This window comes from Canis lupus, chromosome 20 (assembly GCF_048164855.1).
Source record: "Canis lupus baileyi chromosome 20, mCanLup2.hap1, whole genome shotgun sequence".
Lineage (NCBI taxonomy): Eukaryota > Metazoa > Chordata > Mammalia > Carnivora > Canidae > Canis > Canis lupus.
In genome coordinates this window covers 34,842,731-34,862,490 of record NC_132857.1, presented here as the reverse complement: position 1 = coordinate 34,862,490, position 19,760 = coordinate 34,842,731, and positions in this window count along the sequence as shown.

Sequence of the window (19,760 nt, the reverse complement as noted above, 5' to 3'; positions counted from 1 at the left end):
ATGCGGGGTGGGGGGGCCTCAGACCTGGTCTGGGAGGGCCCTGAGAAATGTGAGCTGATGTCCCAAGGATGACCAGGGAGTAGCTGGAAAAGCGCTATGGGGTTGTGACCAGGCTGGTCCCTTTTTGGCTGTGTGGCCTTGGGCAAATTGATTGGCCTCTCTGAGCCTTGGTGCTTCCTCTGTACCGTGGAGATGGTCCATACCTATTCCCAGCTGACGGAGGGCTTCCGTGGGTACTAGGGGAAGCAGCTGCCAGAGTCAGCACTTCATTCGAGAAACAGCTACATTCGGTTGGCTACCTGTGCGCCTGGCTGTGCGGCGGGAGGGGAGAGGGCAGAGAATTGGCTGTGACCCGCCACCCAAAGCTCTGGCCCAAGAGCAAACACCACCCAAAAGAGCCACCTGGCACTACTCTAGCTGACATCTGGGGACAGGGGACGATTACAGTTCAGAGAGATAAGGCTAGTAAATGCTCAACAATTACAGCACAATTATGGACTTAATTGTGCTCTCCTGCTTCTGGGCCTCTAGGGATCTACCCAAAGCTGTCCCCCTGAGCCCAGAAGCGAGATTTTCCCACCCATCAATGGGTCTTGTGAATTTTTAAAATGTCAGGCTCAACGCTGTGTCCTCAGTGTGGACCTCAGACCAGCAGCTTCAACCTCACCTGGAATTTTTTACAAATGCAGATCCTTTGGCCCTGCCCAGACCCCCTGAATCAGGGACTGGGGGCAGCACAGCCCTCTAGGAGATGCTGACGCTCCGAAGTTCCAGAACCACTGGGCTATAAGGTTTTAGATGTTCCAAACTCTGTTCATTCCCTCTTCTCAGTAATAGTAACGTGACAGACAGCTGGAGCGGATGTGTACTGAGCATCTCTGGCTGAGCTGTCCCACCCTGAGCATCTTACAGGCATGATCCCCTGGCAGCCTGTGAGGCAGTTGTGGTCACGACCCCAGGTCACAGATGGGCAAACTGGAATGTGGCCCCGTCACACAGCCAAGGGTTTGCACTGGGCTCCGGGCTCACAGCATGAACTGCCAGGCCACCCTGAGGCGCCGCAGGCTGTGACAGGATCAAAGTCACACTGCTGAGCTAGCCAGGCCTGGATATCCAGCTCTACCATTCACGCATCCAGCGTTTCGACCAAGGGCAAACAACTTCACTGGTCTCAGTTTTTCCATCTGTAGAAATGGGACAAGAGCACCCAGCACAGGGGATCATTGTGAGGATTTCATGAGGTAATGAAAAGAACAGCAGGTAATCGGGAAACACACTATGTGCCCTGGGGGCTCCCCTTTTTCTTGGAGCTTGCAAAGAGACATCGTCAATCTGTGCCTCATTTTACCCATTAGTGCCAAGGGAAGGAAGTCCTCTGGGCCAGGGTCAAGTTGGGTGAAACAAGCGCTCTGAAGAGCCATGTCTAGAAAGGGCACTGGGCTCCCGGGGCCTCTGGAGGCAAGCCTCAAGGCCCCTCACTTCTTGTGGCTCCCCAAGGCTGGAGGAGCCCAAAAATGAGTTCATCCGGGACTCCCCAGCCTGGGCCTAAAGATGGCAAGATAGCCAGTTGAGTCTACTCACCCCTGGGAGACACAACAGAGGGGTGCAGGAGGGCAGGGATGAGGTGAAGGGCGAGGAGCCACACGCTGACCTCATCACGTCCACCAGCTGATAAGGCCTGATGAGGTGGAGTGAACCATCTCTCCCCTCTCGCGCTCCCTGGCAGCCGGGTATGGACAGACGGAGCCTGGCCTTGGCACGGGGCTGGTGGGAGGGGCTCTCCTCTGCTAGGACCAGTGAAGCCAACCCTTCCTCCTTTTCCTGAGGCCCTGGGTGGGGCAGAGGGCCAGGCTGCCCTTCCCCAGTTGTGTGACTTTGGATGGACCACATCACCTCCTGGAACCGGTTTTTCCCATGTGCAAAGTAGAGTGAGCCATCGAGGACTGCTGCTCCACGGGATAACCCTGGTTTGGAGTAGACCATGGTCACTGAAGCATTTTGGGGGCTGAGCACCTACTCCACAGGGATGGAGACATTGGGCTGACAAGGCCCTCATCCCCAGAAGCTCTTCTTGCACTGGGCAGTCTGGCCTTCCCCAGCACCTGCCACATTAGGGTACTCGTTTAAAGTGGCCAAGCCCATGTGGGCCTTTCCAGGCCTCCCTAATGTCCTAGAGGGTGCCACCATGGCCTGATGCCTGATTCTGGGGGCCCCATCTAGGAGGGCCTTGGACCTAGGCCCTGCGGGGAGTCTAACCTTACAGGTCTCTACACTGGACCTTTCTGTGGCTCCCATCAGGCAGTTCTGGGGTATCTGTCCCCCACCCCCGACTATATCCTTCTCCTCCACCCCCATCCTGACCACAGAGTCAAGGCCTCATCCTCCCCAGGCCTCCGCCAGGTCTTCTGCAGAAGCCTGGGGGCCCTGAGTCCTGGCCACAGAGGGAGTGTGGAGTTTGAACTCAACTGGACTCATCTTCTCATCTGAGGACAAGCTCTGACAATGGCTGGGGTTCAGTGAACCTGACTTGAACACCCTAGAGAATGGGCCAAAATGAAATGTGTGTGCCTGCTGCAGGGGGAAGATGAGAAGAAGCCCTCCACCTCCCCCACCACCAGGGGCTTACTTGGAAATGCTGTGTTCATACTTCCCTACTGCCCCACCTGCCCGACAGGGGGTCCAGAAGGAGGCCTGACCTGTGATCCCCAAGGACAGGCCCCCAGAATTGCTTTGACAAGGTCCACGGGAGAAGGAGCTGCCTTGTGATTCACGAAGCATTTCCAGCTCTAGGATGGGGCTTCCAGACCACTGCTGCTAGAAAAATGTCATTGGGAACGCAGATGCTAGATCTGGGAGGAGCGGCTGGGCTGGGCTGGGGGCGGTGGGGGAGGAGGCTGAAGGCCTGGTGGAGAGAATGCAAATTGGCGTCATGAATTATGCATCAGCCCAAGCTTCTCACACGTTTGGGGCTGAATGAAATCATGTTAGCTGGGAGAAGGGGGAGGGGAAGATAGGACAAAGATGAGCAGGGCCTGGCCCTGGGCAATCAGAAAGGATGTCTTGCTAGATTTCAGGAGGGGCCCTGGGAAGGTGCCTGGGCAGCAGCTGGAGGCATCTTCCTGGTGTCAGCCTCTTGCTGTGTGACCTCAGGCCAGTCTCTTACCCTTTCTGATCAGTGCATTTCCTTATGGACATCACCTGAATGAGAACCTCTGCCCTGTCTCACCATGACCGCGAGGGCCACTTCATCTGTATAATTTTGAGTCATCTACCCAGGGAGAATTGTTATTATTTTAGAAAACAAAGATGATTGTCACTGCCTTACCATTTATTAAATTCTCACCGTATGGGTGCAGAGCTAAATGCTTTGCACTGATTTTTCATGTGATCCTCACAGCCATCCTTGCACCTGTGTCCCATGATTGCTCCCATTTCACAGGTGAGAGGAATGGGGTTCTGAGAGGTTAAGTCATTGGTCTAAGGTCACACAGCTGGGTAAGAGGAGAGCCAGCACCGGATCCAGTCCTTCAGGCTGCAGGGATGCTGTGCCCTGGGCCCGGGGAAGGAGGAGGCAGCTCTCCTGGCCGGCAGCAGGTCAGATCTGGAGTGACCCCTTTTTTCTTGAGTGGCAAGAATCTGGGGGCTTGCTGGGGTCCTTGGGAGAGGCCGATGCTGTCATGGTTGGTCAATGTTTCTCCCAGAATGCCTGCCAAGATATGAGCTCTGGGAAAACCTCTTGGTTAGGACTCCCTGAAATGGGTAATGATTTTGACTAAAAAGAAACATAAGAACCCGCGTTAACTGAGCACCTACCGTATTGCTGGGCCCTGTCCCCGGTGCTCCATGAGGGTCTACCAGGACCACTGCGCTGGGCGGGGGGTATGGGGGTGGCTACGTCATTCCTGACTCACAGACCCAAAAGTAATGTCTTCACACTCCACTCATTCTAAATCAGCCCAGCAGTGTGTCGACACTTGGCACATGGGGCAACTTTATTTTGTTAGTTCAAGTCAGGGACCTGGAAGTGAGTAAAATTAAATTGGTGGGGGCGGGGGCAGCCCTAGATTTAGCTAGGTTTAGGTTTTGAAATGGTACAATGTTCATCCATCCTTAGGACTCCGTCCATCCATCCATCCATCCATCCATCCATCCATCCATCCATCCATCCACACCTGCATCCATCGGGGACATACGGCCGCATCTGTCTTCCCAAGTGTCTGCAGTAACTTGCACCATCACAGTTAGAGCAAGACGTGCCCCAGGTCTCGGGAAGATCATGCTTCCAAGTGATTCCCTGGTGACTTGAGAGGTGAGACCTGTGTGTCCTTGGAAGTCTCTGTTCCTACCTTTGCAGGGTTTGGGATGTCCTCGCTGTGGTCAGGGTGGGGTTTGGCCACCGCCTCTGAGCCCGTGAGCCTGAGAACTTGGTGGCCCACGCAGCCCGCTGCCTTATCGAGGCTGTTTGGTGTTACTCGTTATCTTCTCTCGTGGGAGGGCTTTTCCTGCCTTGCCAGCTTCCACTCCCTCCACGCCTGCCTCCTGTCCTCCCGCTGCCCCCACAGCCACTGCCAAGGTCACTGATGACCTCCTAATTGCCAGATCTGGCGGGCACTTGGGGCTTCTTATCTCAGTCGCCTTCTCTGTGGCATTTGAGGAGGCTGGCCCTGCCCGCCTGCCCACCCGCCCGCTTCCTTGGCTGCTCCTGGCTCCTGGCAGGGGCCATCCCCTCTGCCCCTTGTGGAGTTCCCAGGGCTCTCGCTGCATGCTCTCCTGGGGTGCGTGCTCCCATGGCTTCCTCTGCCTCTGAAAGCCCCTGGGAGAGATTCTGGGTTCCTAGATGCCCAGCCTGCCCCACCCTGCAGCCAACCATGTGTGCTCAAGGAGTGAGACACCTGCTCAGTTACCCTGTGAGGTGGGTTCCATTTGCTCCACATTTTGCAGCTGAGTAAACTGAGATTCTGTGAATTCAAATACTTTCCCAAAGCTGTTTAGGAAGGAAGTGGTCAAACAGGGATGTAGACTCAGGCCTGTGGACCCCAGAGAACCCACCCATTCCCTGAGACTGCCTCCTTCAGGGAGAAAGACTAGGGGACCCCATTGAACACGCATAGAAGATTCACAATGCTGTTGCTCAGGTCTCTGCTCTGTCTGTAGGACTTCATAGCTCCATTTTGTAGTTAGAAGACAGAGGCTGGGTGAGTTAAATAATTTGCCCCAGGTGACATGACAGTCAGGATTTATTTTATTTTATTTTTCAGATTTTATTTATTTATTCGTGAGAGACACAGAGAGAGAGAGGCAGAGACATAGGCACAGGGAGAAGCAAGCTCCCCGTGAGGAGCCCAATATGGGACTCGATCCCAGGACCCTGGGATCGTGACCTGAGTCCGAGGCAGATGCTCAATCACTGAGCCACCCAGGTTCCCTGATGGTCGGGATTTAGAGCAGAATATTTGAGATTCTGGACACTGGGGCCAGGGGCTTGCCCGGATGTCCCAACTCTAATAACTGTGTCACCTTAGGTATGTTGCTTACCCTCTCTGTGCCTCAGTCTCTTCAGAGTGTAAAGTTGATTATTATCCTCTGGAAGGAAAAGGAATCATGGTCCAGAAGCCCCCAGGAACATCTATTCTGGCTTTGGTGGCCCACATGCTGGCCTGATCACCAGCAAGGAATGGGTGCCATTGCTACTGAGTGGCAGTCAGGCCCACCTCTGGGGAAGGAATTCAGGGCAGCTCGTGGGGTGATAGGGCGCGAGCATGAGACCAGGGAGGATGGGACAACCCGGCTCGGTAGACGGGAGATGACGGGGGCAGGGTCCGTTATATCACTTTCTAATCTCTAATGGACTTGTTCTCTGGCTCGTTGAACCGCCTTACCCAGGGATGGTGGGCACGGCTGGTCTCTCCCCCTCTGAACCCCTGCCCCTGCCCACGAACCTGCTCACGCAGGCACCACCTAGTTAGTGTTTGCGGAGTGATCAACAGCGCTCTTCTGGCATCTGGCTGTCAACCGTGCGCTCACCCACTCATTCATTCCTTCATAACTGGGAGCCCTTTCTTCAAATGAAATACTTGGCAGGAGCCAAATATGAGGGACACACTTGATGAAACAGCTTTGAGGCCCCCGCACAGCACACCCTTCCATCTCTAGGTATGTGTGGGGATCCTGACACAGAGTATTCCTTCCACGTGGGCTAGGCTCTGCCATAGACTTCTTCTTTTTTTTTTTTAAGATTTTATTTATTTATTCATGCATGAGGAACACACACACACACACACACACACACACACACACACACACACACAGGCAGAGACATAGGCAGAGGGAGAAGCAGGATCCTGGCGGGAAGCCCGATGCGGGACTCGATCCCAGGACCCCAGGATCACGACCTGAGCCAAAGGCAGACGCTCAACTGCTGAGCCACCCAGGTGCCCCTATGCCATAGAATTCTTGGTGGCCCTTGCTGGCTCAGATCCCTTCTGCCTGATGGCAGCTAAGAGCACTGTGCCCGGAGGTGGCCACATGAGTTTGGCAGAGGAAGTGGGCTCCAGTGGGTGTCCGCTCAATCCCTGTTGGATGAAAAATGGAACGGGCTTTGCTCTTCCTTGGGCTGGGGGAAGAACACCCTCCAGGGAGCTGCAGCTTGGCTCTGACTCTGGTCTGCTTGCCCAGATGCTGACACTGAGGCTGCGGCTCCCAGGCCCTTCTGTCCCCTGATCTGGGTCCAGCCCCTTGTCTGAGGTGTCATGACGACGAAGAGGTCGGAGGAAATCGCTCCCAGCCTGGAAGTCATGGTGACGGGACCTGAGCGGCCTTGTCTGCATTTTATGTTCCATCACCTCCTTCTGAGGGCAGCGTTTCTTGACATTTATGGTCCTCTTTAGGGCCCTGGGAGGGCTCATCTGGAGTCAGCAAGTCTTGTGAGAGATGGGGATGCAGTTGAACCTGGCACGTCTTGGGGGCCAGTGGTGGAGAGGAGTCGCCTCCTGCCCAGGGCATGGCAGTGCCACCAGGTTTTCCCTGCAGGCACCACCTGGATATGAGTCAGGCCCTGCTTGGGGCTGGGGCCCTTCCTGGGCTTCTCAGCTGGGGGTACGGGAGGTGCTGGGAGAGACTTGCTATGTTGGGGTATCCTCCCTTCAAGAGGGATGATCTGAGGATGGTCCTGGGTCTGCGGGCTCTATTGATGGGGTAGTGACAGATCATTCTTTCCTACCTGTTGGGTACGTGGATGTTTATGCTCTTTAACAAATGCACATATATATTTAATCCACACTTTGATATGGGAAATACAATTTCACAAATAAAATAATTGAAAAAGAGTTCTTTATTGCCCTCTAGAGAGTTAGGTAAAATGCTAAGGAGGGGAAGTTTGTGGCTCTAGCTCCTTTTAGCATGTCTTCCCCTCTCTTCTCTTTGGCAGATGCTGCTAATTTCCTTCCTAGTATTTATTCTCCATATCTTTTTTTCTAATAGAAAACTGATTTTACCCAGGTGGCAAAGTTCCCAACTCACAAACCACATGTCTTTCCCCCCTTTCCAGCTAGTGTTGACCAAGGAGATGTGGATGAAAGTTGTTGGGTGGGAAGGTACGCTCTTTAGTGCATCATCTCTCCTTTCTACCCCAATTCTTCTTTCTTTTCTTTTTTTTTTAACCCTAATTCTTTCTGCTTCCTGCCTGGAATGAAGACTTGATGGCTGGAGCGCCAATGGCCGTTTTGGAACACAGGCAACGTAGAGGGTAAAAGCTGCATGGAATTGGCAGAGCAGAAAGACGAAAGCTGAACCACTGAGGACTTTAAGAAGCTGCCCTATTATTTCTGGACTTCTTTATATGAGAGAAAAATAAAAGTGTATCTTATTTAGGCTACTTATATGTGTTTTCTATTTGTGGTAGATCAATGATGAAAATAGCTGTATCATACATGTCTTCCTATACTGACAGTCTTCACAAGGTGACCTTGTAGCTCTCCTACCAGAGATGGAGTTGGTTTCCTCCCCACTTGAATCTGAGCTGGCCTCATGACTTGCTCTGGCCAACAGCACATATAGAATTGACAGTAGAAAAATTCTAGTCCTTGGTCTCAAGAAGTATTGTATGCTTCTGTTCACTTTCTTGAAACCCTGCCCAGCAGGTCTGCTGGACAATGAGAGACACATGGCTTGGTCCCCATCATTGTCCTAGCCGACCACCAGCCAACCTCAGACATGTGAGATGTGCCATCCTAGTCCAGCCAGCCCCCCACTGATCTGTCTCTCTGATTTGTGAACAACCCAGCCAAAATCAGCTTCCAGCCTGCTGAGACCAGAAGAACTTTCCAGCTAAGCGCAACCTAAATTACTGACCTGCTTAATGTTGAGCTAAATAAGTGGCTATTGTGTGTTTTTTTAAAATATTATTTATTTAAAAAAAATAATAATAAAATATTATTTATTTATTTGAGAGAGAGAGAGAAAGAGAAAGAGAGAGAGCATGAGTGAGCAACATTGGGAGGAGCAGAGGGAGAGGGAGAAGCAGGCTCCCAGCTGAGCAGGGAGCCCCCTGTGGGGCTCAATCCCAGGACTCCGGGATCATGACCTGGCTTAACCAACTGAGCCACCCAGGTACCCCTGAGTGGTGGTTGTTTTAAGCCTGTACATTTTGGAATGGTTTAGCTAAATGGTGCACTCATATCTACAAACAGAACCATCACGGAGATTGTGAGATATTAAAAGGCAGCCGTATTCGCCACCTGGTCTCACCACTGAGCTTCCAGTTACATCTTCCCTCCACCTCTACTTTCCTTCTTTTCTGCCTTCCACCTATTCATAGAATCCCAGATTCTTAGTGTCTGGATGGGGCGTCTCATTTAGTTTGATTTTCTGTTGGCCCCTAGGAGTTACTTGCACACATGAGTGTGCCACTTGGCATGTCGCCGACACGTAGCGGCTTACTACAGGTCCAGACACACTAAGGAGGTGTTGGAAGTCGATCTACTTGCCCAAGAACCCGGCACCTAAGTGCTGGAAGGCACACCATCCAAAGTCTGGCAGAATCAAAGAGCACTGGGATTAGGAGGATGAGTATGGGATTAGTAGGATGAGCACGGGAGCCAGGGCTAGGCGATAGGGAGTGGCGAGGACTGCGGCGAGCCTTACGGGCCTCTCTATGGTGCACAGCTGCTACTCACCTGCAACAGATCGGTGCCTGGTAGGATTGTTAGATTTTGAACAACCTCCTGATTTTTAAATGTGGGCAACTGATTTGATTTTTATATACTGTCATTGTGTTGGCCAAAGACAACATACATGAGGGTCAAATTCAGCTGTTAGGCCCCCAGTGTGTGACCTCTGATCTGGCATCATGCCCACCCCCACCCCCAATATAGGTGTCCCAGCGCTAGTTGCTCAGTGGTCCTGGCATCAGCCCTCCCCGGATGACAGGTTCTGGGCTGAACGGACACCAGCCCCTCTAGGGGGCCCCTGGTGGGCCTTGCACTTCTCTGAGTCCTGCCTTGGTTAGAAAATTCTTTCTCCAGAGCGGTCCCTGGCAGTCAGTGGCCTCTATCTCTCCTTGCTACTTCCCTCTTGCCAAGAACGTTGCACTCCAGAGCATCTTACTTCTTCCTTCTGTTCCCCGAAGCTCCCCAGACCCAAAGCACCCAAAGTTGTAGAGTCAACTAGACCCAGGTTCAGACTCCAGCTCCGTGTCATCCTGAGATGCTGCTTAACCAGGTGTGAAGTGAGTGAAACGAAAGGTAGTCAGGACGGTGAGCGGACATAAATTGTGTGCTGGTACGGGGTCCGGCACAGGGCTGTGGGGGGCTGGGGGTTTGCTGGACAGACAGCAGCTGTCTGGGGAGGTTGAGGAGTGGGGTGTAGGGGGCATTCTTAGGTATCAGTCTCTGTCCACAGGCACCTTCCAGGTTAGGGAACCCTCTCCTTACCCCCAGCCTGTAGATATTTCCTTCTTTTCATAGGCACACGTGTGGATGTGTATTTGCTTATGCACGTGTGTGTGTGTGTGTGTCTGTGTGTCTGTGTGTGTATGTCTGCGTCTGCATGCATCTGGTGACAGCACAGCTCTGGCCACCTCTAGGTCTTATTGCTTTTAAGAGCTGCAGGACTGCTGTGGCTGAATTGCACATCGAGAAACTTCCTTCAGGGTGCCCCCCACTGTCCCATCTTGGGGTTCCTCTGTCTTTCCACTGGAGACTCCTCTCTTCTGAGCCTGGCCAGCGTCCCCAGAAGACCTGGTCCTATGGCTTCTCAGTCTGTTGGGGAAGACCTGGGACATGTGGGTTTCAATGCTGGCTCTGCTGACTTCCCATTTGGACCTAGAACCATTTCATCTGCCTTCCTGAGTCCGGGTTTTTTCGTCTCTACCGAAAGGGCAGTGAACTATGAAATAATGGCTATCTTGTGGGGTCACTGTGGGGATACAGGGAAAGGGTGTGTGCAAATCACTTAGCATAGCACCTGACCCATCCTGGGGCTGCAGCTGGGGTCCCCTTCACCCTGGATCTCAGCAGGGGCTTGGGAAGGCCCCCCTATAGGCTGGGGGAGGGGAAGGATGTTTCTGAGGGGTAGGCTGCTTCTGGGAGCCTTCAAATCATTCTCCAGAGGCAGCTGCCTGTGCATAAGGCTGCAGCTGACGCTGAGCCAAATGCGGGGGGCTCTGAGCGAGCTCCAGAGACTCAGGCACCCACCCACTCTCTCACTCACACTCGCGGGGCACTTGGAGAGTGCTGGTAGAGGCCAGGGCTGTGCGTGCACACTCAGATGTATGCACATGTGTGTTCAAGAGTATGGGCTAAACTGTTAGGTGACTTGCATAAGTTCATTCTGCTGGTTGGCGCCCATGCCAACCCTCAAAGCAGATAAGCATCTCGTTGGAGGCAGGGCAGCATGCCCCTTTCCTGGGCTTTCTTCTAGTATTCTCTGAGAGGCTTTACCCACCATGGGGGCACCAAGCAGAACAGGGGCTTGCTGTCCAGCGAGGCAATGGATCATCCTGTCCACCTGCCATGTTTCTGCTCTCAGAGAGTCAGTGATGGATGGGGGATGGTTGCCACAGGGGACCTGGATCTAGAAGGGCTGCCCTGGCCTCAGCCCTGCCACTGGCCTTGTAATGACCTGAGCCTCAGTTTCCCCAATCGTCAAGTGGGGATGTTGACCCAGGCTGCTGACCTTACAGGGCTGCTGTTGGAAATGGGTCCTGGGCAAGGAATTACCTGTAAAGGATGCTTCTTGGGATATGGAGATGGAAGAAATTCTCTGCTACCTTCCCCTGCCCTGGCTGAGCCAGATGTGATGTAGGGAGGCAGGGGGAAGGAACTTCTCTCCTGGTCCTGAGGCTGGTGCTGGATATGCAGCTGCTGGTGAAGGCCCCAGCCACACAGACCCTTTGCTGGGCAGACCCCAGGTTGGAAGCTGTCCCAGTGCTCAGGAGCTGTTCGCTCAAGCACAGGGGACATGAGGGGTGGGCCAAAGTCAGCTTCTGTTGCCCCATGTCAAGAAGGGCATCTGAGTCTCGGAGCAGTAGGAGGCTCCCATGGCCTTGAAGAGGTGGTGAAGGGGGGTGAGGTGTGCTCTGAGCCCTGCCAACCCTGGGGGCATCACTTTCAAGCACAAAGCCTGGGCAGCACTTTAATCTTTATACTTGCCTTGGCCCACAGAAGGATCTCAGGAAGGTTATCTGAGCGCAGACTCACCAAATGCTAGGCAATTCAATATGTCCCACTGAGCGCTCTCTCCATGGTTCCCAGCTTGTGAGGGACACAATATTTACGCACTTGTTTGGCAGCTGAGTCATCATCCACAGTTCATTTATACCACAAAGGTGGCTCTGATCACTGCCAGGCCAGGTGGTCATACTCTCTGGAGCCTGTCCCCCCCAACCCCCAGCCCAGTGGCTCTCTGTGGCTGCAGCCCCCAGGCAGAGCACCCCTGCAGAGTGGTCTGTGGTTCATCCTTGCCTCAGCCCCAGTGGCCGGCTCAGAGCCTGATTTAGGCTGGAGCTTGCCGAGGGGTGGGGATGTCATGTTAAATGGATGGCAGACATGAGGGCAGGCATGGGGCTGCAGAGGGACCCCTCTAGCTTCTGCAAAGCTGGCAGCTGAGCTTGAGAGCTGCTCATAACTGATTCAAGCTCAGGTGTGGGGGACTTACAATCGCCTTTGGTCCAATGGGACTGGAGCACACAGAGCAAAACTTCACTGAACAAGAGGAGCTCGGGATGGGGAGCGGCAGACATCCCGAGTGCTGGTTATAAAACATCTAGGATGGTGGGACATCCCCAGAGCCCCTCAAGGCACCAGGAAGCCTCACCCGGAGCCTTTTCAACAGGAAGAGTAGGTCAGAGTGGAAGAGCTCCTGACGTAAGTTCAAGGCCTAACTCTGCTCCCTAAAGCCCAAAGGATCTTGGGCAAACCATTGACTCTCTCTGAGCCTTGGTTTCCCATCTATAAAATGGGTCCTATAGCAGTGCCTACCTCTCAGCTGGCTGAGGTGGTACAGAAAGGCAGCTCAAATGGCATTCAGTGTATCGCAAGTGAATATTAGCATTTCTATCACTCATTCACTGATTCATTCATTCATTCATCATTCATTCATTCATTCCCACAAGTATTATTCAGGCACAGACGCTGTGGTTGACTCTGGGATATAGCTCAAAACAAGGTCCTCAGTCCCTTGGGGCTTAAAGACTTTAGCACAAGGTACCTATGGCAATAGCCGCTCTGACGGTGATGTGAGTTCTGGGCATAAAGCTGATTTTTAAATTGCTGTGTGCTAATGATGAGAATCACAAAACCTGGGGCCCGGATGGGACGCGGGCATCCTGCTCCTCAAATGCCTCCTAGCAGCTGGCTGAGCAACAGGTTCCATGTGGGAAGCAGGAGGCAGGAGCCCCGTCTGTTGGGGCCAGTGGTCCCCTGAATGCCGAGTCAACCAATATGGCCAGGGAATGGGGTGGGCGCATGCTGGTGGGGCCATTCTGGTTTTGAGGATAGAGATGCAACCATTTGCTGGAAAAGAAAGGGTGTAATCATGCAGATGTGCAGCCTGGACTGGAAGCTTCCAGAATCGAGGCTGCTGAGGGTGTTGTGCTCACCTCCGCTCCCTCCTGGGCCAGGGAGGGAGTCTCTACTTCCCTTTCTCTACTGTCTCTACTTCCCTTCCTCTTCATGGCCGTTATCCTCTCCCTCTGCGTACAGGAGCTCCAGTGGCACCTGCAGCGTTTGCTACCTTCGGTCCCAGAGCAACCAGCCCAGGCCTCAATTCAGATTGGTCCAGCCTTTCTTCCACAGGTTCTAGATCCTGCATCTGGGAGCCATTTGCCTTTGACCTCATTAAGCCCATTGGCAGGCAAGCCGAACCCCACCAGCCTAGCTCCCAGGGTGGTTAGGAGGCAAACCCAGGACAGGGCTCAAGGTCTAAGTTCAGCGCTCACCGCATTCTTTCCCCAAGAGCAGGAGACTGTTAAGTGTCTCCCTGTCTCAGCTAGGGTGGGTCTGTGTGGGCACACGGAGACACGGGAACCCACGGACAGGACACTGACCTTGTCCTAGGGAGCTTGGAGTCTCCCAGGAGAGGCCAAGGGTTCCCTGAAGGATGACAGCCTGGACACGAAGAAGCCAGAAGGTCTGGGCAGGGCTGCAGTCTGTGACTGGGAGGCCAGGCTTGAGGGGCCCCAGACTGCGTGGAGTCCCTGCTCCGCAGGGCATCTGGTCAACGTGCCCAGGAACAAGGATCTGGGAAGCGCTGTTCAGCCTGCTGTTTTTAGAGAGGAAACAATGAGATGCCTTAGTGAGTGCTCCCTCCCTGCCGCCAGGGGAATGCCAGGAGCTCTTGGCTTTCATGCTCAGCTTTTCTGTCCCAACGGAGCAGCTTTCACAGACGCCACCCCCCGCCCCAGGAGGTCACATCTCCCCACAGCCCATCATCAGAGACACACCCTGGATCAGAGTTTTCTCCAGGCACCACAGAGCAGAATGAGGCCTCAGGATGTCCGCTTCCCCTCCTGGGCCGACAGTGACCCTCAGAGCTGTCCCCGCTTGTAAGAAGGGCATGTGGTTTCTGTCCTAACTACAAGAAATGCTGTCAGCTCAGGGAGACTCACAGGAAGGCATGGCACTAAGGCATGATGAGCTTCTCATGGTTTATCATTTTTTGGGTCACTTTGATCATGGTTAGTACGAAGGCCCTTGTTATTACCTGGCAGTCAAAGCTTTTTCCCAAGCTTCTCTACGGCAGGAAAAACAAGTCAGTCAGAGTGACATTCATTCATTCATTCATTCACTCAAAAGAATTTGTTGACCACCTACCATGTGTTGGGTACTGGGCTGGGTTCCAGAGACCACAGCCCCAAGGCTAGGGATAACCCTCCTCTGGGCTCGCTACACAGGTCAGACAGTGTCCAGAAGTAGGTGGGTAGGTCTCTGGGACTCTGGGGGCCCTTTAAAAGGCTGGCCAGCCCAGAAAAAAATAGGACAACCAGAGGACAGAGGTGTCCACATTCCCTGATCCATCCAGTGGGAAGTAAAGAGGTGTCATCCCCCCATCCGCCAGGCTGACTTGGCAACCGTAGTTCTGGGGGGAAATTTAGCCAGGGGTCAGCAGTGTGTGTACGTATTGGGAGTGGGGGCATTTAGGTCGGGTAGGGTAACTCCTGAGCTTCTTGCCGTCTTGCCCACCATCCCTGCTGCCTCTCCAGCAAAGATGTGTGTGCTGCACACCTGCCCTCCCAGGTCTAGCTGGAGAACAAGGAGACACAGAGGAGAGAAGAGAAAGTCAAACTGATTTGTTAACAAATACCCTCCAGCTCAGCACTGATCACCTGCTGAGCGTGGAGGTAGGAGTAGCGGGAAGGAGGGGAGCTGGTTGTCTTTCTCCACAAAGAGATTTCTTTTTCTGTCTTTCCAAATACAAACCCACAAAATTCATTTACTTTTTAAATTTTTTGTGTACTTATTTTTTTAAATAGGCTCCATGCCCAGTGTGGGGCTCCAACTCATGGCCCTGAGATCAAGACCTGAGCTGAGAGATCAAGATCAGATGCTTAACCCACCAGGCTGCCCAGGAGCCCCACGGCAAATTCATTTAATCACACATTCATTCCTCATGTTTTTGTTGAACACCGCTGGGGGCCAGACCCTGGGATTCAGCAGGGGACAAGATAGACCGAGTCCCTGCCTCCCTGGAATTCACATTTTGGTGTGGGGGTGGGGGTGGGGTTGGGAGAGATGAAAGCCAGATCAATCCATGCACAATGTCAGGTGGCCCGAGGGCTAAGAAGAGAAAAGCAAGAGTGCCAGGCCCCGTGCCCCCGACAGAGGCCTTGGAGACCCTCTGACTGCCTCCACGGGCCTTGAAACACCCAGCTGGCTAACCCTGGCGGGGAAGTGGGTCCCTGTTCCTCCCAACTCCCTGCTACCTGGGTCTGACCCTCATCCTCCAGCTTCCTTCCTAAGATGCCTTCTGCTCTCCCCAGTCTCAGTATGAAGTCCAGGCAGCCTGTTGTTCCCCTGGAGGTCCGAGGCCGGCTCCCCGGGCCTCCCTGCTGGCCTCCTCCTTGCGGACATGGACCCTTGGTTCCAGTCACATCTGACCTTTCCCCAACTCACAAAACACCCTCGTGCCCCTATGCCATTTTGTACACGACTCCCTCTGCATGGATTGTCTTTCTTGTGCTCTGTCCTTCTGGACCTGACGTCACTTCTCAGTCTCAGTTTCCCCATCTGTAAAATGGGGATGGATGGTGGGCTATTATGAAGATGACATGAGGCGCTGTGTGTGGAACACCTACACGGTTCACAGCTCACGGAAGGGGCTCCATTTACTCCAGTCTTCTCTCAACATCTCTCTGTGAGTGATAGGGAGCCATGGTGGGCTGAAGAGGGGGGAGCATCGTCTGACCGTGCAGGGAGAGGTGCTCAAGGGCTGGGGGGCTGGTTCAGGGAGGCAGTGAGCAAAGGCTGATGCAAGGGGGTCGCAGCAGGAGGGAGGTGCTGACCACAGGCCTCATGATCCTGACTGGGAGAGGATCCTAAGGGAGGAACAGAAAGACAACACCACCACCACAGCTTTCCATCTGGGGCACTGAGGCAGGGCTGGAGTGGTGGTGCTAGTGTGGTCTGCGGAGGAGGGGAGGCTGGTGGCCGGTTTGGAGGAGTGGGGTTGGGGGACATCCCAGTGGAGGTCTGGCGGGCAGTGGAGAAGTTGAGTTGGGCCTCGGGAGAGAGGTCAGGGCTTCTCAGGAAGAGATAAGGTTAGGTTTGGGCATCATCGTGCCCTGGACCCCGGGCCGACCCTTCTGATGGGGCTGGTTCCAAAGATGCCGGGAATGTGCAAGAGCATGAACTGGGTGGCCGGATCGGGCAAAGCCCAGGATCTGGGTGCTAAGGCCTTCACTCCACAAAATGCAGCGCCAAGCACAGCCCCAGGCACAGGATAGATTCAGGGGATACAGGCTCGGGGTGCTCAGGGTCTGCAGGGGCAGGAGACATAAAAACACATACTTTCCATAACAATACAGGCACCCAGAGACCCTGGGCACCCCCTGAGCGGGGCGGTCAGAGAGGGCTTTGTTGGAGGTGAGGCTTGAATCAAATCTTACCACCTGTGCTGTTCTCTGGAACTTCGTACACCATTACTTACATAAGACTTTTTCTTTAGATTAATTCACTTAAAAACCAAAACCAAAACCAACAAACCCTTCACTTTGAAAGGAAACCAGACCACTACCACACCCAGAAAACCTTATTACCTGCCATTTATAGGAGGGAACACAAGCAAAAATGACAATTTCTAGCTAGAGGTGGCTGTCTGTGGGATGGTTCTATTTTTTTTTTTTTTTTTTTTTTTAGATTTTGTTTTATTCATGAGAGATACATAGAGAGAAAGGCAGAGACACAGGCAGAGGGAGAAGCAGGCTCCCCTAGGGGAGCCTGATGCAGGACTCGATCCCAGAACCCCGGGATCACACCCTGAGCCGAAGGCAGATGCTCAACCACTGAGCAACCCAGCTGTCCCTGTGGGATGATTCTGAGCTTGAGGCCTCCCCTTTCTGTTGAAAAGAGAGATTAATGAAATGTTTGAAAGATGTTCAAGCTTGCTAGCACCGAACCCCTTGACATAAGTAGCAGCTGTTGAGAAAGAATTGATTTTATTTTATTTTATTTTATTTTATTTTATTTTATTTTATTTTTATTTATTTATTTTTTTAAGAATTGATTTTAAAGGGAATAACTTTCTCCTGGTGGAGTTGGCGTTCTCTAACAGGCTCCAGCCCCACGTTGGGCCAAAACATGTGAGCCGAAATGTGCTGGGCCGTGTGTGAATGGATGTGTGAGTGTAGATGTGTGTCCTGGGGTGTAAATGTGCATGCATGTGACCATGTGTGCCCATGAGAGTGTGCTGATGAGGGTATTGGGAGGGCTGGGGCCCCAGGAAGGGCATTACTGGCAGGGGCACAAGGTTGAGAAGCCACCTGAGTGTATTGAGGGGATGTGTCTCCCTCCAGTGATGCTGCAGTGATAGGTGCTGTGCGTTGTGGCTGCAGGGGAGGTGGGGAGCAGGCCTAGTCCTGAAACCCACCTCCCCGAGGAGGAAAACTTGCATTTTGCTGGAGGCTTAGGAACTGAGCCTGGTTGGCTGATGTGTTGACTCAAGGTGGCGTCAGGTGCTGGAGGCTTAGGGGTGACTGGGTGACAGGCACTGAGGGGGGCACTTGATGGGATGAGCACTGGGTGTTATGCTATATGTTGCAAATTGAACTCCAATTTAAAAAAATATGTAAAAATAAAATAAAATAAAATAAAATGAATATCTAACATAAAAAAAAAAAAAAAAAAAGGAAAGAAGGGGATGTGTAGAAAGGACATCCTCCTGCTTCCCCTTCCTCCAGAGGCCTTGTCCAGGCCCCTGAACCCAGCACATGCTGCTTCTGGGAGGAAGTGCCAGGCTGGGGGAAGCAGGTCCCTCAACTATGTCCAAACTCCCCCAGGGGCTCTATGACTTGGAGCACAAGCATGTGTGCCTCCAAGTGTGTGCCGTTGGGAGTGTGAGTACCTGCCTGCGTGCCTCCACCCATGGGACCAGCTTTAACGGCTGACCCCCAGGGGAGGGGCAACTTTCCTGTTGGGGAAGCTTTCCCACTGCACCTGCCTCTCTCAGTCCCCCACTTATAGAGACTGCGTGACCTGCCCAAGGTCATGTGGTACAGATGCCATGGTTTTTTGCAGGAGGTTTATTTGAAAATTTCTGGAACTTGAGGAATTGGGGAGGGGGTGTCTTCTGCTTTGAGGCAGAAAGAACAAATAAGGTAGGAAAACTAACTTGACACAGGGCCATTCCATCTGATTGACAACTTCCCAGGACACAGGATGCTAGGGTTGGGAGCTGATGTGGGAGGCAAGGGTCTCCCAGGGGCGGGCTCCTTCCCTTGCCAGGTCTGAGGAACACACAGGGTCAGGGTGAGTAGACCCACGGACACAGAGCAGCTTGGCCTCTGGTGCGAGCAGATTTGGGCAATTATAACTTCTAAGGGACAGGAGCCTAATTCCTCCTGGAGCTTTAGTCTCCACATCTATTAGATGAGGCCAAGGGAAAGTACCTGCCTCAGAGGTTCATGAGGATTGGATGAAATTAAGTCTGAGGTCAATTAGCACAGTGCCCGGCCTGAAGAAACAGAGAAGGTGAGCCACCTGGCCAGGGTGGCACTGTCTCTGAGTGAGAGCTGGGTTTCACTGTCAGCTTGTCTTGACTGCTAGGCCGACCCCTCCCCTGGCCTTGCTGCTGCGGGCAAGGATTCATTTCCAAAGGCGCCCTGCAGAGTGTGTCCTGGACTTCACCTGGATCCCTCAGCCTCTGTGGCCATAGCAGAGAGTCCTGAGGAGGCTCCAAAGGAGGACACGTGGCTCCAGAGTCCCAGGAACAGAATCCCTGGGGCTCTGACCAAGGCCAGGTGTCCCTTCCAGCCTTCAGAGAGGGTGACCCCACAAAGGTCAGTGGACAGAGAGCTTCTGTGGTGAAACCTTCTGATCAACCAGCCTTTCTCTGGTATTAGGGTCTGCCTCTGGGGAGAGAGGCCTCTAGGTGGCCATCAGATGCCCTAAGCAGTGGGGCTGGCGGCTCAGCAGGCCCTGACCACTGGCACCTGTTCAGCACCAAGTCCTGCTGGCTCTCTCTCTGGCACATTCCACCTGTTGCATCATTCACAGTGTCTGGCCTGCATCATGGGCCTGGCCCCCTACCTCTGTTGCCCAGGTGGCTTTTCTAAGGCCGGAGGCCACTGGTGGTCCCCACTGTCTGCAGGATGAAGTTCAGGCTCTGTGGCATTCCCCAAGGTCCCCGAGTCCCTCTGCGCCCATTCCCTTGAACTACATACAGCCCCATCAGAGAGCTAGTTGGCACTTGCTAATACCGCAGGATGCCCATACCTTTGTGCCTTTGCCAAGCTGTGGCCCCTGCCTGGGATGCTCTTCTCCCTGTCACTCCCTTACCTCTCAGGATATAGCCTCCCTGCCATCCCTGCTCTGTATTTTTTCTGAAGCCCCCAGAGCCCCGCACTCAGCATACTTCAGGGCAGATGTTCAGGGGGTACCTGCTGCTCCCAGTCCCTGGCAGCTGCTTCCTTAGACACCAAGGCAGCCTCTGCTACCCAGGAGTGCCCCGTGGATGTGTGCAGCTCACAGACTGGCCCGGGGGGAGCAGGGCGTGGCATGCTGGTCCGGTGGGGCCCCGATGCCAGGCTCAGACCTGGCACAGGGAGCGCA